Consider the following 12,118-nt stretch of genomic DNA (forward strand, 5'->3'; position numbering starts at 1 on the left):
TTACTGGCTTTCCCTAGTGAATCATGGACTTGAGTGACCTAAATTTCTCAGACACTCCATAAACCATTCCAACTGTACGTTCTGAGATTCATGGCTTCATAAGAGTATTTATGCAGTGGGACGCAAAGGCAGAGTTCTGGAAAACAAGCTGGGGGTGGCACGTATAAATACTTGGAGCGGAATGAAGCCTGGAAATGCTGGGAACCGAGCAGGGTGAAGGGAGATGAAGTTACCGCCATGGGAAAACTAAAGTGTTTAGGACAAGACATTAGGAAGCAAGATTCTGAAAACCCACAGTGATAAAAATAGACTGAATTCTGATTGTTTGGACTGCCTGGGACTGTTATTACTATTTTATCTTTTTTTTTTTTTTTTTTTTGAGACGGAGTCTCGCTGTCGCCCAGGCTGGAGTGCAGTGGCGCAACCTCGGCTCACTGCAAGCTCCGCCTCCCAGGTTCCCGCCATTCTCCTGCCTCAGCCTCTCTGAGTAGCTGGGACTACAGGCGCCCGCCAACACGCCCGGCTAATTTTTTTGTAGTTTTTAGTAGAGACGGGGTTTCACTGTGGTCTCGATCTCCTGACCTCGTGATCCGCCCGCCTCGGCCTCCCAAAGTGCTGGGATTACAAGCGTGAGCCACCGCGCCCGGCCTGTTATTACTATTTTAAAAGGTTGGGCTGGGCACATTGGCTCACGCCTGTAATCCCAAAACTTTGGGAGTCCAAGGCGGGCAGTGAGGTCAGGAGTTCGAGACCAGCCTGGCCAACGTGGCAAAACCCCATCTCTACTAAAAATACAAAAATTAACCGGGCATGGTGGCAGGCACCTGTAATCCCAGCTACTTGGGAGGCTGAGGCAGGAGAATCACTTGAACCTGGGAGGTGGAAGTTGCAGTGAACTGAGATTGTGCCACTGTCCTCCAGCCTGGTCAAGAAGAGCGAAACTCCATCTCAAAAATATAAAACATCCACGACTCCAAAAATTGTAAGAATTAATTTATGTAACTGAATTAATTCAAACTATCAGAGATCATTTGCTCCTGTGGCTAATTTAAATGCAGCTTTTTGGCCGGGTTCAGTGGCTCACGCCTGTAATGCCAACACTTTGGGAGGCTGAGGCGGGTGGATCACCTGAGATCAGTAGTTCGAGACCAGCCTGGCCAACATGGTGAAACCCCGTCTCTACTAAGAATACAAAAATTAGCCTGGCGTGGTGGCACACGCCTGTAATCCCAGCTACATTGGAATGTGGAGGCTGCAGTGAGCCAAGTTCATGCCATGGCATTCCAGCCTGGGTGACAGAGCGAAACTCTGTCTCAAAAAATAATCAATCAATCAATCAGTGCAGCTTTTTTCATATAACCAAAAAAAAAATTTAAAGAGAAAGAATAACCAAAATTCAAAATAGACAAACCAAGTTATTCTTAACATGACACACCTACCCTTCCTCTTCCTCCTTCTCTTCTCTGGTCAAATTGGTCCAATTATTTAGGCCAATAATTTGGTCTAAAGCTATCAGGTGAGGTTAAAAAAGATAGATGTCTACACAGGTTGGGGGAGGGATGCACAACAGGGTGTCAGAGCCTATGTGCCCAGGGTGTGACCATGTGTGGAGGGTGTCCCTATGAGCAAGTGGCCACTTGGTATGTGTGTTGGGGCCTGTGTGAGATTAGAAGGTGTCCTGGGACGGGGACAGCAGGAGCAACAGGACCTAGGTTACATCCAGGGAGTTGGCAAATGAATAAATTCGGGAGAGATAAAGAGAGCAGTTTTCTCACTGCTGGAAAAGCAGTTATAATTATGGACTGGGAGAAAGCAAGAATGAATTCAACTGGCATTAGAAATGTCGGTGTAAATTCATAGTTTTCATGTAGATAGATAAATAAAATATAGAGGAGCTGGGCGCAGTGTCTCACGCCTGTAATTCCAGCACTTTGGGAGGCCGAGGCAGGCGGATCACGAGGTCAGGTGTTCGAGACCAGCCTGACCAACATGGTGAAACCCCATCTCTACTAAAAATACAAAAATTAGCCAGGCGTGGTGGCACATGCCTGTAATCCCAGCTACTCAGGAGGTTGAGGCAGGAGAATTGCTTGAACCTGGGAGGCAGAGGTAGCAATTAGCTGAGACCATGCGCCACTGCACTCCAGCCTGGGCGACAGAGCGAGACTCCGTCTCAAAATATGTATATATATAGAGAGAGAGAGGGAGAGAGAGAGAGGGAAAGAGAGACAGTCATCCTGGGAGCACTGACATCCTAAGACCCAGCGAAGGAATGAGCACCCCTAGCACTCAATCTTAGTGTCTAGGTACCACTGTCCACTAAAAGGAACCAGCACTCCTTGGAAAAATGGTGGATTCCAGATCAAGATATCTTTTTTTTTTTTTTGCCAGAAAGCAAAGCAAGCTCAGAGAATATGGAGACCTATCAAAAGTACCTAGAAATCAGATTCAAGGGACTCACACATATCAAATTTGAGACAACGTGAGCATCAGAATAAATAATGATGGCCGGGTGTGGTGGCTCATGCCTGTAATCCCAGCACTTTGGGAGGCCAAGGCGGGCGGATCATTCGAGACCTGCCTGGGCAACATAGTGAAACCCCATCTCTATTAAAAATACAAAAAATTAGCCAGGCGTGGTGGTGCATGCCTGTAGTCTCAGCTACTCAGGAGGCTGAGGCAGGAGAATCGCTTGAACCCGGAGGTGGAGGTTGCAGTGAGCAGAGATCACATCACTGCACTCCAGTCTAGGTGACAGAGCCAGACTCCTTCTCAAAAAAAAAAAAAAAAAAGTAATAAATAATGATAATGAAAGGCTATAACATACTAAATAAAATAAAACAATAATTACAAACTGAAACAAAGGAGCGAGAAAGAATAAATTGAAAGTGTGATGAGGAATGGGATGTTTACATAATCTCAAACTCTGCACCCCCAGTACTTTTCAATTATAGGGAATACAAAATAATAACTTTATAGTGGAGAACCCTAGCAGACCTACCTTAATAAGTGAGCAAAGATGACATTATTAGTAATGAAACTATTTGAAATTGTGTGTCACCTAATAGAATATGATGAGATATAGTATCATTTATATGATATTTCTGCCAAAGAGGTATAATCTGAATTTAAGAAAAAGCATCAGACTTGGGCTGGGCACAGTGGCTCACACCTGTAATCCCAGCACTTTGAGAAGTTGAGGCAGGCGGATTACGAGTTCAGGAGTTTGAGACAAGCCTAACCAACATCGTGAAACCCCGTCTCTAATAAAAATACAAAAATTAGCCCAGCATGGTGGCGCACAGCTTCTCAAGAGGCTGAGGCAGGAGAATCGCTTGAACCCAGGAGGCAGAGGTTGCAGTGAGCTGAGATCGTGCCACTGCACTCCAGCCTGGGAGACAGAGCAAGACTCCATCTCAAAAAAAAAAAAAAGAAAGAGAAAAAGCATCAGACAAACTCGCACATATTTACAAAACAACTGACCTCTCACCCCACAAAAAAGGAAGCCAAAAAAGAAAAAAATAATTTGGCCTGAAATCTTATACATCCAAGTCATGAAAAGCAAGGAAAGTCTGAGGAACTGTTCCAGATTGAAGGATACTCAAGACACCGACAACTAAATCCAAGACATTTTTCTGAACCAGATCCTTTTGCTGTAAAAGACATTGGGACAGGGGCCAGGTGCGGTGGCTTACGCCTGTAATCCCAGCACTTTGGGAGGCTGAGGTGGGTGGATCACGAGGTCAAGAGATCGAGACCATCCTAGCCAACATGGTGAAACCCAGTCTCTACTAAAAATACAAAAATTAGCTGGGCATGGTGGTGCGTGCTTGTAGTTCCAGCTACTTGGGAGGCTGAAGCAGGAGAATCGCTTGAACCCGCAAGGCAGAGGTTGCAGTGAGCCGAGATCACGCCACTGCACTCAAGCCTGGTGACAGAGTGAGACACCGTCTCAAAAAAAAAAAAAAGACATTGGGACAAATGGCAGAACTTGCTTGAGGTCTTAAGATTAGATGATAGTAATGTATTGGTATTAATTTTCTGATTTTGATGTTCTATCATGGTTATGAAGGAGAATTGCTTTGTTTGTAGGAAACATACACTAAAGTATTTGGTGGAGATGGGCCAACATGCCAGTCACTCACTCTCAAGTAATTCCAAAAAAAAATTTTTGGTACTGACTTGCAACTTTTCTTTAAGTTTGGGATTGTTTCAAAAATGTTAAATAAAATAAAGCAGAATGGTGCACATAACAGCCATACAAAGAGGATTCTTCTCTCAGTTTTCCAAGGACTGCCCAGAGGATAAGCAGAAAAGCTTGATTAAAACGGGTTTGAGCAGATATTATAGATTGAGTACCTGGTTTTAAAGACTGGGGATCAAGCTCTCTAGTGAGAAAAGACTTGCTCAGAGCCCGACTGGCCTTGGGTTCCCTTCTCTGAAAAGTTGTTGAAGTTTTCATATTTTTACCTCATTCTATTTCACATGGGTGACAATAGAACAATTTGTCTTCTTTTGCCAAGCTGTACAAATTGTTCTGCTAAGGCCAGGCTATGATCAATCATTAGTATGAAAACAACTTTTCAAACTAAAAATTTTTTAAATGCACATACAACTTTATAAGATTGATTAGCCCCCAAGTAAGTAGATTTCCACTTGTAAGTAGCAAATATGAATCAGTTAGAAGAGAATGAGGACTATAGGCCGTAGTGTTGTGGGTAAGAAAGAGCCGAGTCTTAGAATTGCTTGGGGCCTAAATACTGCCTCTGCCAGTTGCTAGTTATGTGACCTGGAGTGAGGTACTCACCCTCACTGTGTCTCAGTATTCTCATCTGTAAAATGGTCTAAGATAAAATACTCTCCTAATAGAGTTTGTGAATGTAAAGCACTTAGAATCACTAGTAGGTAGTACGTCCTCAGTAACTATTAACTACTATTATTATTACTATTAACATTTTGAATATTCATACCTTACGATTTAGTAGTTCCCTCTCTAACCTTCACCTCAGAGAAACAGAGGAACACCTGTGTACAAGGATGTCCTTTGCAGCAATGTTTATAATACAGAAAAATGTAACAGCTTAAATGTCTATAAATCAAAGTTTAGCTAAAACACAATGACATATTCCCTACTGCTATGGTTTGAACGGGTCCCTCAAATTTCAAGTATTGAAAACTTGATTCCAATATTCATATGTTGGTTAGAGGTAGGGCATTTAGGAGGTAATCAGGATTAGATAAGGTCATCAGGGTGGGAGTCCCATGATGGGACTGATGCCTTATGAAAAGAGGAAGAGGGGGCCAGGTGTGGTGGCTCACGCCTATAATCCCAGCACTTTGGGAGGCCGAGGCTGGTGGATCACCTGAGGTCAGGAATTTGAGACCAGTCTGGCCAATGTGGCGAAACCCCGTCACTACTAAAATACAAAAATTAGTCAGGTGTGGTGGCATGCACCTGTAATCCCAGCTACTTGGGAGACTGAGGCAGGAGAATTGCTTGAACCTGGGAGGTGGAGGTTGCAGTGAGCTGAGATTGCACCATTGTACTCCAGCCTGGGCAACAGAGCGAGACTCCGTCTCAAAAAAATAAATTTAAAAAAAAAAAGAAAAGAAGAAGAGGGAGCTGAGCTGACACACATATTCTGTCTTACTGTGCGACGCCTCCCATCATGTTATAATATAACCAGAAGGCCGTTAGCATACTCTTGGACTTTCCAGCTGCTAGAACTATAAGATGTACATCAATTTTCTTTGTAAATTACCCAGTCTGTGGTATTCTGTTATAGCAGTGCAAAACAAACCAAGATACTTATGTGATTGTCTATACTGAAATTGTAAAGAGTAAGCTTCATGTCACATTGTGAAGTAAAAAGCAAATTGATATACATGCTATAATATTTATGTGGAAAAATACATGAAGCAATACTGTATATTTTTTTGACTCTACATAGATAGATGTAGTGCTTAGAAAAATATCTGAAAGCATAAAGAAAAAATTACATTTTTTTTGGTTTTTGTTTTTCCTTTTTGTGGAGAATGGGGTCTCCTTATATTGTCCAGGCAGCTCTTAAACTCCTGGGCTCAAGCAGTCCTCCTGCCTCTGCCTCCCTAAATGCTGGGATTGCAAGCATGAGCCACTGAAGCCAACATTAACAAAAAATTGATAACCATTTGTTACTTTGAGGGAAAAGAAACTAGATTAGAGATACGATCAAAGGGAATTTAGCTTTACTTGTGATCCTAATTTTCTACAAGAAAAATATGTTTGCATGTTATCTATATGATTAAAGACTGGTAGTGAAAAATCACATTAAAGTATTTTTATGCTATAGATAGAAATTTTCTAGGCCGGGCATGGTGGCTCATGCTTGTAATCCCAGCACTTTGGGAGGTTGAGGCAGGAGGATCGTCTGAGGCCAGGAGTTCAAGACCAGCCTGGGCAACATGGTGCAACCCCATCTTTACAAAAAATAAGAAATAATAGCTGGGCATGGTGACACCTGTAGTACCACTACTTGGGAGGCTGAGAAGCAAGGATCACTTGAGCCTGGGAGTTCAAGGCTGCAGTGAGCTATGATTGTGCCACTACATTCTAGCCTGGGTAACAGCGTGATACCTGGTCTCAATCAATCAATCTAGCAATACATCTTTTAAGCACATAATTAATTTTTGATTTGTATCATAAAGGGGAAAGAACAAAGTACTTCAATCCAAAACATTGAGATGGAGATGGATGTCAACATATTTTCCTCTGGGAGATAATAAATGTTATTTGCTTATTTACTTTTTCTCCAGTCAATTACTAGCTTTGTGTTTCGTAGACAGTAAGAATGAAAGTTGTCTTTATTTCTTACCCATACACCAACAGCCGACGTCTAGCCCCGCTGGGAAGGGACCCTAGTCCAGGGGGTGGTAAGACATGCTGTAGATTATCCACAAGCTTTCCCTGAAAGGAGACAATTTCTTCCTTTGCTCTTTTTCGTTGCTGCCGGTGTCACAATCAGAGCCATCAGACCTAATAAATGTTTTGTCTTCAGAGCTGGTTGTGTTAAATGACTCTTGGAAGTGAATAGATTAGGCTTTCCCTCCCCTCTGCTTCTTGTCCCTGTGAGTACACATTTTATTTTATTTTTTTTATTAAGAATCAGCCGGGCGCGGTGGCTCACGCTTGTAATCCCAGCACTTTGGGAGGCCGAGGTGGGCGGATCACGAGGTCAGGAGATCGAGACCACGGTGAAACCTCGTCTCTACTAAAAATACAAAAAATTAGCCGGGCATGGTGGCGGGCGCCTGTAGTCCCAGCTACTCGGAGAGGCTGAGGCAGGAGAATGGCATGAACCCGGGAGGCGGAGCTTGCGGTGAGCCGAGATTGCGCCACTGCACTCCAGCCTGGGCGACAGAGCGAGACTCCGTCTCAAAAAAAGAAAAAAAAAAACAGAATCTAAAGGAATAGAGAATGGCTACTCCACAGGCAGAGCAGCGTGAGTATGCATTTTAGAATTAGAGCAAACCTGTGGTGATGAAGGATTAAAGCTCAGATCTTTTCTTGCTTAAAGGGCATGCCCAGCAGCTGACATTCTGCAGATTCTGCACCAATAGCAGGAGTTCATTTGTAGCCAGGAAAAAGGGAAGCATGCCTTTGTTGGTAATATAGAGCTGCTGAGAGCCACAGCAATGGCCTCATCTGGCTTGGAAGATGATTTGCTCTTTATCTCTAGGACATTTAACCTTCCCTTTTCCAAGTTGTAAAATAGGAATGATAATAGCACCAACAAATGTAACCCAATGCCATATTGACTCAGCGTTCTTGGATTAAAAAAAAACAATTTAGCAAATGCCTCTGCATTACTCACCGGAATAATGGACCAATAATACGCTTCTTTTGAAAAAGTTAAACTAATAACATTTTTACTGGTTACTTGACCTCAAAATTTGTGCTAAATGTAATGGAGATAACACAATTTTAGATGCTGCTTACATTTGTATTTCTAAACCACAGAAAGTTCAAAATCAAACCTCTACCTATTTTTGGAAATGGGGGAAAGCGAAGTAAAATAAAAGTCCGTATATCCATAAAAAAGTTAAAAGGTTTGACGTCAAAGAAAACACAAGACTTATATCCATTTAATCGAATGCCTTAAAATAAGACTGTTGCAAGTTAGAGTAGAATTACAGACAACTGAGGATGCCAGATTTCCTGATGGGCCCCTGGGAGAAAAGAGAGTGGAAGAAGCCAAAATCCGGGGCCTTCAGTGTGAAGCAGACATAATCCATTCACAGTAGGCCTCAGAAAAACTGAACTTGAGGGACAATGGCCAGTCTCTTCAGGGGGTCTGGAAATGATAATGCTGTGTCCAGGATCTGGTAGCCCTGCCCCTCCATGACCCTAAGAGATTATCCTAGATTCCTGGGAGTTCACTCCTAGAAAACTGGGATTTGGAAGATTTGGATTTGGAGAGTGGGTCCTGTATTATTCCATTCTCACGCTGCTATAAGGACATACCCAAGCCTGGGTAATTTGTAAAGGGAAGAGGTCTGATTGACTCACAGTTCTGCAGGGCTGGGGAGGCCCCAGGAAACCTACAATCATGGCAGAAGGGGAAGCAAACACGCCGTTCTTCACATGGCAGCAGGAAGGAGAAGTGCGGAGTTAAAGGGGGAAAACTCCTTATAAAACCATCAGATCTTGTGAGAACCTTCTCACTATCAGGAGAACAGCCTGGAGGTAACCACCCCCATGATTCAACTACCTCACACAAGGCCTCTCCCTCCTCAACGCATGGGGATTATGGGAACCACAATTCAAGATGAGATCTGGGCGGGGACACAGACAAACCATATCAGTTCCCATCAGCTAAGAGTTACCAGCCAATTAATTTTATTTTTTCTAGCTAGAATTTGGTTGTACCTTAGCACATTTGATCTAGAGTTTTAGGATCGTGCAAGGGCTGGCATGAACTGCTTCCAGAAAGACTGTGATGTACTTGCCATGTACTCGCCTGCTATAAAATGCAGAGCGCTTGATCTCCACCTGAGTCTAGCAGCTGCCTCATGTCAGCATCAGCACTGCTTTGCGTCGGCAGTGATTTATTTGATCACAGCAGGGTGATCCTTGGTTTTGGTAACTTTTCCCTGAGCAACCCTGATATGGATGTGAGTAGTAGGAGCGTCCTGGGTGCTAAGTGGTCCAGCCCTCCGTGCCTGCCTTGAATCACCCCCGACAAATGAGAATCTATCCTATTTATTGTAATGATCCCGTCTAAGGAAGGAATTTATCTTCATCCATCCCCCAGGACACATTCCAGAGTTTATTAACCCACGATTCACACTGTTGGAAAGTTCTCCTGTATAATGAGACCCCTACCCTCCCACTTGTGAATTTGGTGGGGTTGGAGGACTGGAGTGAAGAAGGCTGAGGGAATGTCTATTTCCAGGATGTGTTCCAGGCTGGTCTGCCAGTTGTTGTCATTCTGGTTTAAAATGGATGTTATGAGGCTTTCCCCAAATAACTCAGTCCTAATTTCCCTGAGGATTCCACTGTGAAACATCAGCTGCTGAAATGAACAGTGCTCTTGTCAGATTTTCAGCAGAGCAGGGTTTGGCCTCCTTGTCTCCCCTGGAAGTAGCCTCTCCCAGCAAGTGAACTACGAATGTGGCATCATTTACTATGATTATTTAAAAGCGTCAATTGAAAAGTTTTTCCATTTTCTTATTATAATCCTATTTTAGATATCTTTCTTAGCTATTTCAAAGAACTAAAACTCATGTTTAAGTAATAAAGTATATGCGGTAATATTTTAATGGTAGATAAAAATAATGGGTTATGGCCTGGAGCAGTGGCTCACGCCTGTAATCCCAGGACTTTGAGAAGCCAAGGCAGGTGAATTGCTTGAGCTCAGGAGTTCAAGACCAGTTCAAGGCATGGCAAACCCCATCCCTACCAAAATAATACAAAAATTAGCCACGCATGGTGGTGCACGCCTGTAGTCCCAGCTACTCAGGAGGCTGAGGGAGGATCTCTTGAGCCCAGGAGGTGAAAGTTGCAGTAAGCCAAGATTATGATACTGCACTGCAGCTTGGAGGACAGAGCCAGACCCTATGTCAAACAAACAAACAAACAAACAAAAGACAAAAGCAAAAGAAAAAAATAGTAATTTATGCCTGTAAAGCACTTTTATATACTCCCAAATACACTTGCAAATTTTATTTTATTCCCCAGATCTCTGAGAGATCTTTGAAAGCATAAAATATTTAGAACTCAAAGAAAATGTAGGGGTTACCTGCCCAGGCCACTACCTGATACAGGAATTCCCAGTATAACCTGGCCCCAAGAGTCATTACAGAGCCATAGCCTGCTCACTCCAGCTGTCAAGATCTCACTCCTTTGTTTGACATTGGGAGTGCTACAGATTTCCTCCTCCAATTGCTTCAAGATCTGCATGGCTTTGATTTCTACCCAGCTGTAGTTTCATCCTGCCACATAACGCAGCAGGATAAGGCAGATCCCTCTTTCACATGAAATATTTGTGAACAGCTACCCCACGCTCTGTTCCTGCATACCCTCTTCATTTCCTCTCTCAAGCTAAATTTCACCCCAAAAGTCCTCTTTCTCAGGCTAGACATCCACAGTTTTTGCTTATGGAACTTGATCAATACCTTTCTCATTCTACTCACGTTAACTGGAATGGCTTTCTTCAAAGATCCTGCCAGAAACTAAATCTTGTTCTCCTGGCATTGCTTCATCAATAAAGGATGGAGCTGTTTTTCTTTTGGACACAGTACTTCTACTAGTCAGCCTAAGAGCACATTTTTGGAAATGTGCTCTTAAATGTGATTTTTGGAAACTACATTTGCACTTGACTCACATTGAGTTTGCAATCAATTAAGTGGTATAATGTTTGCATGTGCTGTTAAGCTCAACCTTTGCAATTCTATAGTGGTGAAGTTGACTCTTTGGACTTTGATCTGAAACTTTATTGTCAGTTTTCATCTGGTTTCATTCTTTCAAAAATCTTTTAGAATTCCGACTCCGTTGTATACATGTTATAGCTCTTTTTAAATTTTATTTATTTATTTATTTATTGAGACGAAGTCTCGCTCTGTCACCCAGGCTGCAGTACAATGGCGCGATCTCAGCTCACTGCAACCTCTATCCCCCAGGTTCAAGCCATTCTTCTGCCTCAGCCTCCCAAATAGCTGGGACTACAGGCACCTGCCACCACGTCTAGCTAATTTTTATATTTTTAGTAGAGACAAGATTTCACCATGTTGGCCAGGCTGGTCTTGAACTCCTGACCTCAAGTGATCCGCTTGCCTTGGCCTCCCAAGGTGCTGGGATTACAAGTGTGAGCCACCACACCCAGCCTAGTCTTAAGTTTTAATGTCAGGTTTAATGTCAGGTGATCAATGTTTTTTGTTTGTCTGTTTGTTTGTTTGTTTGTTTGTTTGTTTGTTTTGACTACCTGATCAGCTGACATAGAACCAGGTATTAGCATCTCTCCTTTCAAGTGCAGAGATGATTTTTAAAATATCTGGAATTGGGTGGGTGCGGTGGCTCACACCTGTAATCCCGGCACTTTGGGAGGCTGAAGTGGGTGGATCACTTGAGGTCAGGAGTTCAAGACCAGCCTGGCCACCATGGGGAAACCTCGTCTGTACTTAAAATACAAAAATTAGCCAGGTGTTGTGGCTGGTGCCTGTAATCCCAGCTACTCGGGAGGCTGACACACAAGAATTGCTTGAATCCAGGAGGCAGAGGTTGCAGTGAGCTGAGATCCTGCCACCACACTCTAGCCTGGGTGACACAAGGAGACTCTGTCTCAAAAAAATAAATAAAATAAAATGTCTAGAATGTATTGTATAAGTGAATTAGTTATTTGTGCATTCAACAAACATGCATTGAGTACTTACTATATGCTAGGCATATAGGTGCTAGAGAGAGAACAGATAAGGACTCTGCCTGCATGGAGCTGATATTCTAAGATGAGATAAATAATAAGTGAATAATTGCAGAGTGTAATGTGATAAAAGAAACAAACATGTTGGAAAGACAGAATGATTTATAAGGGAGCTACTTTAGGTAGGTGATATGGTTTGGCTGTGTCCCCATTCAAATCTC

The sequence above is a fragment of the Nomascus leucogenys genome, chromosome 3 (assembly GCF_006542625.1).
Source record: "Nomascus leucogenys isolate Asia chromosome 3, Asia_NLE_v1, whole genome shotgun sequence".
NCBI lineage: Eukaryota > Metazoa > Chordata > Mammalia > Primates > Hylobatidae > Nomascus > Nomascus leucogenys.